Source organism: Neltuma alba, unplaced genomic scaffold (genome assembly GCF_004799145.2).
Source record: "Neltuma alba isolate B1F8T4 unplaced genomic scaffold, ASM479914v2 tig00006282_pilon, whole genome shotgun sequence".
Lineage (NCBI taxonomy): Eukaryota > Viridiplantae > Streptophyta > Magnoliopsida > Fabales > Fabaceae > Neltuma > Neltuma alba.
In genome coordinates this window covers 18339-30541 of record NW_021634409.1, presented here as the reverse complement: position 1 = coordinate 30541, position 12203 = coordinate 18339, and positions in this window count along the sequence as shown.

Here is a 12203-nt window from a genome sequence, read left to right as displayed (position 1 = left end):
TATTTCCCATTTGATATACTTCCCGTGCAATTTGCACAATATCTTTGTATTGTAATTATACATGCAATCAATTGTGACATTGAATCTTATAGCCAATAATTTATGTGGATTACCAAAATTATTTTGATGTCTTAACCTACACTTTATTATCACTTGAAAAACTCATCAAAAGACATTACGACTATTTTGAAATTAATCTTGAATAGTTGCATCTTCCGGGAGGCATCTATTGCTCCCCACAATCCATGCTTTGTGTTAGTTGGTTATTGACCAGTACTCTGAGATAATCGCATCTGTAAGATACCTAACCTATTTAGTTATAATTTGAAGCTTAAATTTTTTAAATGATCTTCCTAGCTAATTCTATTAAAATATTATTTCATATACTTGGTAACTCAGATTTTGAGAGCTTTGGAATTTTAATATCATCTAATTTTTTGATTTCAAAGTTGATGACTTTATGACCATTTTTATTTTTGTTGGTTTGGTACTAATATTCCAAGCACATTGCTTTTATTGTTATTGTTCATGAATGAAATTAAATTTTTAAGCGAGGTTGTTTAATACTCCCTCCGTTCCTTATTATAAGAGACATTTAGTGCTTATAGCATGTTCCTATATATAAGAAACACTTAAAAGTTGTCTCTACTTTTTTGTGTTGATTTCCTATTTTACCCATATTTATTGTCTCCAACTCACACTCTCTCTCCTTCCCACTTCTCTTTCTTTTAATAAATTACCATTGTTCTCTCTCCTTATTAATGAGGGTATTTTTGGAAAAAGAATTATACTTTTTACATATTAATTGTTCTTAACTAATTTTAACTGTTTTTTTTATCAACGTAATTCGGTTATTCGTCTCTTATAATAAGGAACGGAGAGAGTAGTATTGAGATTTAGGATGATTATAATGAAACAATATATCATATCATAGTATGACAGATGAGAGTGCATTTATTGACAAGTTATGGTACTACTATTGACAACTAAGGGTGCGAGAAATGACAAGTATCTTTACATCAAAATTTAACAATATCAATAATTAAATAACCTATTGTATTCCAACTTGATATAATGTAATATCAGAATATATGTAAGTTGAAATGATATTATATCCTAACTCTTTTTATATTAGAATATTACATTACACTATCATTACATTACATTAATTCATTATCAGAGTTGTCATTTGTAGCATCTTGACTTGTCAATTCTGGCACACTAACCTGTGAACGCATACCCCCTCAGTTGTCAATGAAAAAATTAATAAAAACTTACGATATAATATCATTTTGGTTCACATATTTTGATCACACGTGATTTTATTTTAAATATGCCTATGCAATACATTTTAGTTTATATCACATTGTTTCAAAATTTCATATCAGACTTTTAGCAGCACAAAAATGACAACTTAAAGTGCAATCATTGACAACTAAATGTGCATACAATGACAAGGGAATGTGCTTGTGGTGACAAATCATTGGTAAAAACTTGCAATATAATCTCATTTTGGTTCACATATTTTGATCACGCATGATTTTATTTTAAATATGCCTATGCAATACATTTTAGTTTTTATCACATTGTTTCAAAATTTCATATCAGACTTTTAGCAGCACAAAAATGACAACTTAAAGTGCAATCATTGACAATTAAATGTGCATACAATGACAAGGGAATGCGCCAGTGGTGACAAGTCATTTATATCAAAAAATATAACTTTATATTTGAAAGATGCTTGCAATGACAAGTATACGGTACTTACATTGACAAAACATTTAATACAAAAAAACATAACTTTATATCTAACTTTTAGCATTATGGAAATAATGAGTTAAGGTGCAGGGATTGACAAGTAAAGGCTTTTTCAATGACAAGTTAATGTGCTTTAAATGAAAAGCCACTATATATCATAATCTACAACTTAAATAAATGCTTGCAAGTCTTGGTAGTGTGGCTTGCCTTATAGCATCTTCTACAAAAATAATTTTTTTTTGTTTTGGGTTAAACCTGATTGTGAATTCTGTAATAACATCTTTAGTTGTTAATATTGGCACCCTCACTTGTCAATAGTAGCACTCTAACTTGTCAATTTAACTACTGATGTATGTTATTCTATAAATATTTTATTTTGTTTGATTTTCAAAATTATTCTTGGTTTTTTATTTAAAACCTAAATAATCTAGCAATAGGTAATATACCACATGTCAAAGTAAGTAATAATATTATATAGTAGTCAACATGATTTTTTTTTGGATATAATTTGATTTCAGTTTCTGATACAAAATGAGTTGTGAATGAGGTAACTGTCGCTTGTCATTTTTGACATCCTCAATTGTAAATACACCCACCCTAACTTGTCATTAATTAGCTTCTTGCTTATATAACTAATAATGTAATCATAAGGGTTAATGCAAAATGAGTTGTTATTTACTAAACAAAGCTGTCATTTACAATGATTTGTCAATAACCTTGCAATTAATGTTAGGCCCATATCTTTAAAAAAGAAAAAACAATTCCATAAAAACATGTTCATCTATATCTATGCTCTCTTCTTAATTTGGTTGAAGCATAATAGCATAGACAGCACTTTATTCCCACGTTCATTATAAATTATAGGCATCTAACTTTTAACTCATGGAGTTCATTCTTCAAATATTGTGGCATTGTATGTCCTTAAGTGATGGAAACAATCTCCCTATAAAACATGGAAACCATAAACAATCAAATGGAAAGTATTACATGACAAGTATGATATCAGGAAATGATAATTACTACATACACTCTTGTTTTGATTCATTGTTTTATTTATATTCATTCTCCTACTCATTTTCAAAGACTAGTTATTATCAAAACCAAAATGCAACTTGAAGTTGCTTGCATGTTGTCCAAAAATACAGATATTAGAATTCACAATGCAAACTCTCATGACCTATCTATTTCTTTTTATTTCTTGATACTTCCACCTTATCAGATATGACATCACTTGAGCTCATAGCTACATCCAATGAAATATAAAGAGATCACGAAGCCAATCTTGATACTTTTGCCTTATCAGATATGACTTCACTCAAGCTCATAGCCATATCTAATGAAATATAAAGAGATCACAAAGCCAAGGTAGTAGATAACAAAAGGTATGTTGAGGAGGATCTCACTAGCTAGTAACCAGACAATTCTTTTACTTGTCTTATTTTAACTTAAGCTCCACAAATTTCAATCAGTAATAGCAGTGTAGAATGACATGCTGCTATATATAAATAAAGAAATCATTGGTCAAATAATAAGTTTATGAATACATACTCATCCCCTGCCGTGACCACAACATTAAATGATAGTAGATACCTTGAACTAGATAATTGTTTGAATAAGTCATTCTATGCAAAAATATCATAGTACTATAACAATTGAAATACTCCCAAAAAAAAAAGAGACCTAATTACTAACCAGAAATTGCATGCCTAGACAAAGCAAATACTTGGCCACATTTCAATCAGAACAAACCCAAATGCAAATATGAAATACGTGAAACAAATCAAGAACAAATTAGATACTGACTAGCAACAAGATAAACAAAACTATTACTTTCTACAAAGTACACTTTACCAAATAATCCATCCCCAATAGAGCTATTTCTCAAGATGAAATATGCACCAGCAAAACTGATTTGATGTGATAATGAAGGAACTTTATAAGAAGGGGGAGGAGAATGCATAACACATGACGACATACTTCAATAACTTACAAATAATCAGTTTCTTAATTATTTGTTATCGTATTATTCAACAAAATATACACAATAGTACCATATTATTCAAATTATATGCATGCTTACTAGCAAGCTTGATAACAAAGAACTAAAATAATTACAAACTGAAAAATCAAAGTCTTATAACAAAAAAAGTGACCCAACCAAATGGGTTTCCTAATATAAATGCTAGGTTCAAGGGACGACGAGCACTAACCCCTTCAACAATAGGTGACGACACCGACGGCCACCACCTTAAACAATGGCGAAACCTGGTAGATTTTCATTTGATGCGAGTGATTGGGAAAGAAAATACCAAAACTTCTGCTCTGTTTTTGCCAACACCTGATGTGAGTGGAGTGGCAGAGATTTTCAAGTGGGAATGGGAAAGAAAAACGGTAAAGCTTGAGTTCCTCTCTCTTGTTCTCTTGTGCGAAAAGCGACCGACATATTCTAAATGAAAATAGTGCTTCGGTTTAGTGTGTTTTATCAGGGGCAAATACGTCTATTCAAACCTTTCTAAATTGCACTGAAGTCCCTTTGGGACTCCAAAACAATTATTAGATTTCCCGGGACCTTTCTGCTGTATTTTTTCTTCTGTGGGACCTCAATGTCATTTTTCCAAAAGAATATGAATATAGGGACTAAAAAAATATGAATAAAAAGCATAATGACCTAATGAAAAATTAGGGTGAAAGAATAAGGGCTGATAAATATCCAACTAAAAAAGTTATTAAAAACACACAATACTTCCCCTAATAAGAAGGACGTATAATGTTTTTGATTAATCAAGGCTTTAGGAAAGGTAAAAGCAGAGGGCGAGGCTTCCCCCCCCCCCCGCGTCTAGGGTGTGTATGGATTAGGTGGAAGGAGTTATTTTTTCCTAATCTAATTTTTACAAAAGTCAGATTAAGTAAAAGTCAAATACTGTAATATAAATTATGTTTGGATTGATTTTTGTAAAATGAACTATATTGAATAGTACATATTTATATGATATGTTTATAATGTGATAATTGCCAGAGAATAATTAAAATCATAATTATAAAAATAAAAGTAGTTATTTTTTAGCATAATTAAAACTAAATATGTTTAAATTTTAGGAAAAATTGAGAAAAAGTCCTCCTATTAAAAATATAATCAGGGAGAAGAATCTAAATCATAATACAAGCATTCTATATGTATAATATTTATACTTGGTATATAAAAATTTATCAATTACTTCTTACCAATTAAATTTTTAATAGAACATTTTTCTCAGTTATCCATAGATTTTATAAATATGATAGTAAATAATAAAGAATAATAAATTTATTTTTAAAAAATGGTCTCATTGTTAAAAAAATGATTTTTTTAATGTTAAAAACCAACTTAAGTATGTGGATTAAAAAAACAAAAGAACTCATGATCACGTATAATGTATTCTCTCTCCTCCCTTACTCACATCATGTGACGAGGTGTTTGGCAAAATCTGAAAAAGTACTTTTTGGATCCAAACCATGGTTTGAGCTAGATATTTGCCAAACACCTGTAAATTTAAGCAAACTATAATTTAGTCCAAAACCATGATTTCAAAATAAACAAATTCATTATGCTTTCTTGGCACAAATCTGGGGTTGTTGGTATCATGATTATGCCTTGTCAAAGGACCCTCAACCGTATATGACAAAAAACACCCCATATTCAATTACAAACTTCCTTCTTTTCATTCTTTTCATTCCGTCTTCGCTCCTTCAAAAGCATTCATCTTCTCCAAAAATATTTTTAATCTTACATTTTATAAATATATATATACACATAGTAATAATTAATTAATTAATTAATTGTATTAAAGATCAGAGGTAGTATGTTGTTAAAAAAATTAGTTGTGAAAAAATGTTATGGGATTTTATATTTAAAATCTTTAAGGCAAAATAATATTTTTCTGTTGGTGGAAAAAAATCATTTTTCTATAAACATATTTAATCTTATATTTTATAAATATATATACACATATTAATTATTTCTTAATCACTTTTTCTTATATATTATTTATTATGTTGGCAAAAAATATATTATCAACAAATTTATTACTTCAAATTAAAATATATTATAAAATCTATTTTTATGTAATTATCATATTAACTTATGTCATTTTTAGTAATTTGCATATACAAAAAGTGCTTCTGATAACAACTATCCAAACACTCTCATTTTATCAGAATCACTTTTTCACAAAATCTATTCTTAAAAATAGCTTTTTTTCCAGAAGTTATTCTCCAAACTATGGTTTGGTTTTATCCAAACACCCCTAAGTCGCACTTATCCAAAATCTTGCAATATATTAGCCGAAAGCACTAAGTTGGAGCTTTTAGAAAAAAGTATCTTTTAAATATAAACCCATTTACTTTCACATCCAATCCAAACATATATTTTAAGTATGAAGTTAACTTTTTAGTGAAGAAGTCAGTTTGGGAGCCACTACTTTAATTCCTTTATATTAGTAGTGGAAGAAGTTACTTTTTTTTTTTTTCTAATATCACTTTTGCAAAAGTCAAATTAGGTAAAAATCAGGTAGTATAATGTGATTTATGTTTGAATTGACTTTTGTAAAAAAATCAGTTTGAGAAGCTAAAACTTGCTTTGATGATTAATAAAATACGTAAATTTAGATATAAAATGACTAAAAAGGACATGAACTTTATTAATATATATTTATATTATATGTTTATAATGTGATAATTGCCATAGAATAATTAAAATAATAATTATAAATATAAAAATAGCTATCTTTGAGAATAATTAAAACTGATATATTTAAATTTTAGGAAAAATTGAGAAAAAGTCTTTCTATCAAAAATAAAATTAGTGAGAATGATCTAAATCATAATACAAACATTCTATATGTATAACATTTATACTTAGTATATAAAAATTTTCAATTACTTCTTACCAATTAAATTTTTAATAGAACATTTTTCTTTGTTATCCACAAATTTTATAAATATGATAGTAAATAATAAAGAATAATAAATTTATTTTTTTTAAAATGGTTTCATTATAAAAAAATGATTTTTTTTTAATGTTAAAAACCAACTCAAGTGGCTAGGTTAAAAAAGAAAAGGAACTCAGATCATGCATAAAGCATTATCTCTCCTCCCTTGCTCACATCATGTGGGCTGCACTTATGCTGTGTAGAAGCTGAAAACAATAAGTTGGAGCTTTTAGAAAAAAGTTACTTTTAAGCATTTCCATTTACTTTCACAATTAATCCAAACATATATTTTAAGTATGAAGTTATTTTTTTTTACCTTTTTCCAGTAGAGAAATCAATTTGGGAGCCACCATTGTGTTTAGGTTCACTACCCTTCTTTACGATGTCGTTTTTACAGTAAATGGTGGGTATTGAATTTTTTTTCTTAAATAACATCTAGAATCTTGAAGTCAATAGCATCAAGTAACATAAAGTAATTTTTTAATGCTAAAATAATTTTTAAGATACCCAGCACCATAAAATATTTTTTTAGCAGGAACATCCAATATTTTAAAATAATTTTTATACTAATTTTTGATATACTTCATATCTTAAAATATTTTTTTAAGAGCATCCAGAATTATAAAATAATTTTTAATACACTTAACATCTTAAAATATTTTTCCAACAACATCCAACATTCTGGGGTATTTTTCTCAGTAGCTACTAGCACCCAAAACTTAAGACATTATGTGTTGCTCCAAATATACTTTAAGGTCTCAATTATGTTAGGATATTGGACACTGTTGAAAAAATATTTTAAGATGTGAAGTGTGCCAAAAATTATTTTAGCGTATTGAGTACTCTTCAAAAAAAAATATTTTTAGATGATAGGTATACTAAAAGTTATTTTAGGATACCTCATCCCACTAAAAAATAGTTCAAGATAGTAGATATTATTTTTTGAAAAACGAACATTCAATATGATTAAAAAAATTTAAAAAAATACTTCAAAATACTAAATTTTTTAATGTCATTTTGAGTGTAAAAATGGCACTATGTCGACTGTGGAGTAAAGGAGGACAACGGACCTAAAAAGAGCAACGAAGTGAAGCTGCTCCCAAAAGCCCAATGAGAAATTACTAAAAGCACATACATTGATAACAACAACAAAAAATTTAATTAGTGCTCCAAAATGACTAAAATGATACATGTAAAATTATAAATATAAATTAAAGAAGTAGCAAAGGACAAGAAGTGGGTTAAAGCAATGCAGCTAGATATTCAAGACACTGGATTTTTTGGGAGCAGATAAAAAAAACAAATTTTTTGGATACGAAAAAGAAACGTTTTTAACTACATCCGTTTGGGCTTTATATGACCTGTATACCAGCGGGTACCGGACCTTTCTTTAAGTAGATATAGAAATCCGCTACGTTTTAGTCAAGTAGATCTAGCCCTGAAGTGCAAGTCCCATGCCTTAGCTTGGGTCTGAGTCTACAGCTACATACAGCATTGTCTTTACGCTTATGCCTCAACCCTCAAAGTGCGTGACATGACTTTTTTTTTTTTAACCAAAAACAAAATAAAATAGAAAAATGACCGGAAAAAAAAAACCCTTGAATTAGCAAAATAGCCAAATGCACACTTGAATAAACTTAATTGTTTGGAAGGATTGGGTCTTAAATTATAATTATGAAATTAAGCAAAAAAGATTAAAATGACCCTCTTTTCTCTCTCTCTGTTTTTTTTTTTAATCACCCCATCTCCTTCTCTTTCCTTCTTCTCTTTCTCTTTCTCTTTCTCTCCCTCTCTTCTCTGCATGCGATGGAGGAAGCTTAATTTGAGATTTTAAAGCCCTCTGAATTTGTTAATGGGTTGTCTTATTAGAATTCAAGCTATTATTACTTTACTTTAGAAGCTAAGTTTTAAGCTTTACTTATGGGTTTGCTGTTCGTTTCAATTTAACTCTGCATTTCTCATGCTATTCTTTCTCTCTCTCTTTGTCTCTCTCCCCCCCTGTTTCAAGATAATAGCATTGATAGGTTGCAGCAAGAATGCCAAGAAAAGGAGCCTGAGAACTTGCAATTTTTTTATGCTAATCTTATAAATCTCAAGCATCCTATATCCCTAAGGAAAAACAGGTTTATGAGAGGTCTGATTATGGGGAGTTTATCATGAGAATAGAGGAAGATGTTGGCTCTACTAGAAGGCAAGATATGATTATTTGTGAAAGTGAAAGTGTTGAGGCGTTGTTCACGGGAACTAATGGTTTGAATAAAGAGCAAAAGAAAATAGAAAAGTTAAATCAACAGGTAGTGAAAGGAATTGAAAAGCTTGTTGACAATGGCTTAATTCCTTTGAACTTCGAATTAGGTGAAAACCAGAATAGAAGCCAAAAATGGTTGTTGTCAAACATATACTGGTTTTTTCTTATTTCACATACCTTTGTTGTAATTCCCTATGATAGTGTTTTAACTATAGACTTATTATTATGATGGCAGTAACATTACATGATGATCTGGAAATGATGCTACTTTGTTGATGTGTAGAACAATGAACGTATTTCTATATTTATTAGTTCTTAATGGTAACCATGTAGATGTGCTACATTTTCTAAAGTGTAAGTCAAATTTGTTGTATTTTTGTAGTCCAAAGTCGTAATTTTCCATTCGCGAATTGTTATTTGGCATACTACACTTATCAATAGTCAACGAAGAGTGGAAATCATGTTATTTGCAAGAAAAACTTAACTTAATATGAAATGCTTTTTAAAACTTGTTATTTTTCTTGCTATACTTGTAATTTTCCATTCAAATGTGGGAAAAACATCATTTTAACACAACTTAACTTATTATGAAATGCTTGTCATAACTTGTTATTTTTCTTGCTACACTTGTAATTTTCCATTCAAATGTGGTAAAAATGTCATGTTAACACAAACTTAACTTATTATGAAATGCTTATCATAACTTATTATTTTTCATACTACACTTGGCTAATCAAATGTGGAAATAATCTCAATTCAAACTGAAATATTTAATAATAACAAATTCAACTATCATTTCAGTAATACTAATTTATTTGAGATAATGTATAATTTATTTTTCATGCAGTTCACAAAATAACCCATCTAGGTTTTTACCATTAACAACTGATAAATATAAAATAAGGACATTGTTGTGCCCATCAACAAAATACTAAAATTTTCAGAGTATCATGTAATGTTATTGCCATCATAGTAATAAGTCTGTAGTTACAACACCACCATGAAAAATTACAACAATGGTATGTGAAATAACAAAAAACTAGTATATGTTTGATAGTAACCATTTTTTGCAATATTTAGTGACAAGTGCACATTAAGATAGTCGATCTACTTAATGTTCTCTTATCACCAAACACATTAAGTACATGCAACTACTGTTTGGTAAATCTAGGCCGTTACTGAGCTATCTGAGTTGGTATTTTATTTCACTGTCAAATAACAAGAATGGTAAGCCAAATGACAAGAGTGGTAAATAAAATAATAATTTTATGATTGAGTTTCTCATGCGATTAAGTTTCATGAAAAGTTGTTATTATTTTCACATTTGACTACCAATTGACAAAAGAGATAAGCTAAATAACAAGTTTGGTAAGCGAAATTACAAGCATGTAACTGGGGTTCTGATGAAATTAACTTCCATGAAAAGTTGTCATTATTTTCACATTTCACTATCACATGACAAAAATGGTAAACCAAATGACAAGAATGGTAAGCAAAATAACAATTCTGTGATTACGTTTCTCATGAAATTGAGTTTTATGGAAAATTGCCATTATTTTCACATTTCACTGCCAAATAGGAAGAGTAGTAAGTCAAATAACAAAAGTAAAAAACCAAATAACAAGTTTGGTAAGTAAAATTATAAGTTTGTGATTGGGTTTCTCTTAACTTCAAAACATTAAATAGATTTATATTGTTACCATTTAGAACTGATAAATAAAAAATATTAGCATTGTTTTGTCTATAAACAAAAAACTAACATTTTCATATCATCATGTCATGTTGCTGTCATTATAGTAACAAGTCTACAGTTACAACACTACCAAATGAAATTACAACAATAGTAAGCCAAATAACCAAAAAAAAAAAAACAAATGTGCTTTGACAACAACCAATTTTTGCAAAATTCAGTAACAAGTACATTTCTAACTAACTGCAACCTCCTCCAATTAACATCTTCCATCACTAACTTCACATCTCATTCTCTTTCACTGCATAACTTAGTGACCCACACTGCAAGCCACCAAGATGAAGCCATGTCAATCGTGAAGCATACTAGTAGTTTGGGTAGATGGAATTTCATCCTGTCTAACATTGATTATGTATACAATCTCTAAAGCACCATTGCTATTAACTTAAATCTGATTACTTTTGCCAACTAGCATTAATGATGGGTCACCAGTTTTTTTTGTAATAAAGATCGATGACATGGCCACAAGCTCAATCCCATTGATAAATGCATAGGTAGCTAGATGATTGGCGTTGGAAGGGAGAGGAATAGAAGGACAAAAAGAGGGAGAGGGAGAGGAAGAGGAGGATGGAGAGAGGGAGAGAGAGGAAGAAGAAGGGAAGAAGGAAAGAGAAAGAGATGGGTTATGCCATTGATGGGTTAGATTATTTAATTGGATGTTAGAGAATACTTAAATCAAGTACCCTAAGGAAGATTATGATTAGTTTAACTAGGTCAAACAATTTGAATTGCAAATCCTGCCAGCTATAATATAAGTTATATTAATTTATATTATCCATATTAAATATATGTTAAATAAATAGTGATATATCTAGAATTAAATCTGGATTCAAAATTCAAATTCATAATTCTGACAAGTTAAGAGTTATTTGAATATTCAAATTCAAACTAATGAATTTAGTGGATATTTTGCCTTCTTAAAATACCTTTGGCCAAAGCTACAAATAGATGCCTCCACCCATTAGTCCAACTCACCCCAATCGTTGAGTTATCCAACTATCTCTCATCTCTCTCTATAATGTTCTCTCTTGTGTGGTGCTCTGTTATGCCACTCAAGTTTAGTCTCTAGTAGTCTAAACCTTGTGTGAGCCTGAGCAGATCAAGGGGAATGACCTAGATCCAAACATGAATCTGAATTGATATGCGCTTCTTGTTTATATCTATATTTTTGACATAAAATGAAACAACTCTGTAGGTTGAAGCAATAGATCATGGAAGATCGATAAATAAAATAATAGGTAGTTTCTTAAACACAAAAATTTCTAATGAACTTGCCCTTTTGTGTTTCTCTCATGTTTGCAATATAGCTCATTTTTTGTATTACTAAAATAGGGGAGACCTTCATAATATACATATTATGCATAGATATATACATAATAGCTATATGATGGAGGATGCCCCTCGTCTAGGCGTTATTCCTCATTTTCTTATATTTTCGGTGTATAAACCTGCTTTGGGAACGCTGTTTGATATGCCTCTT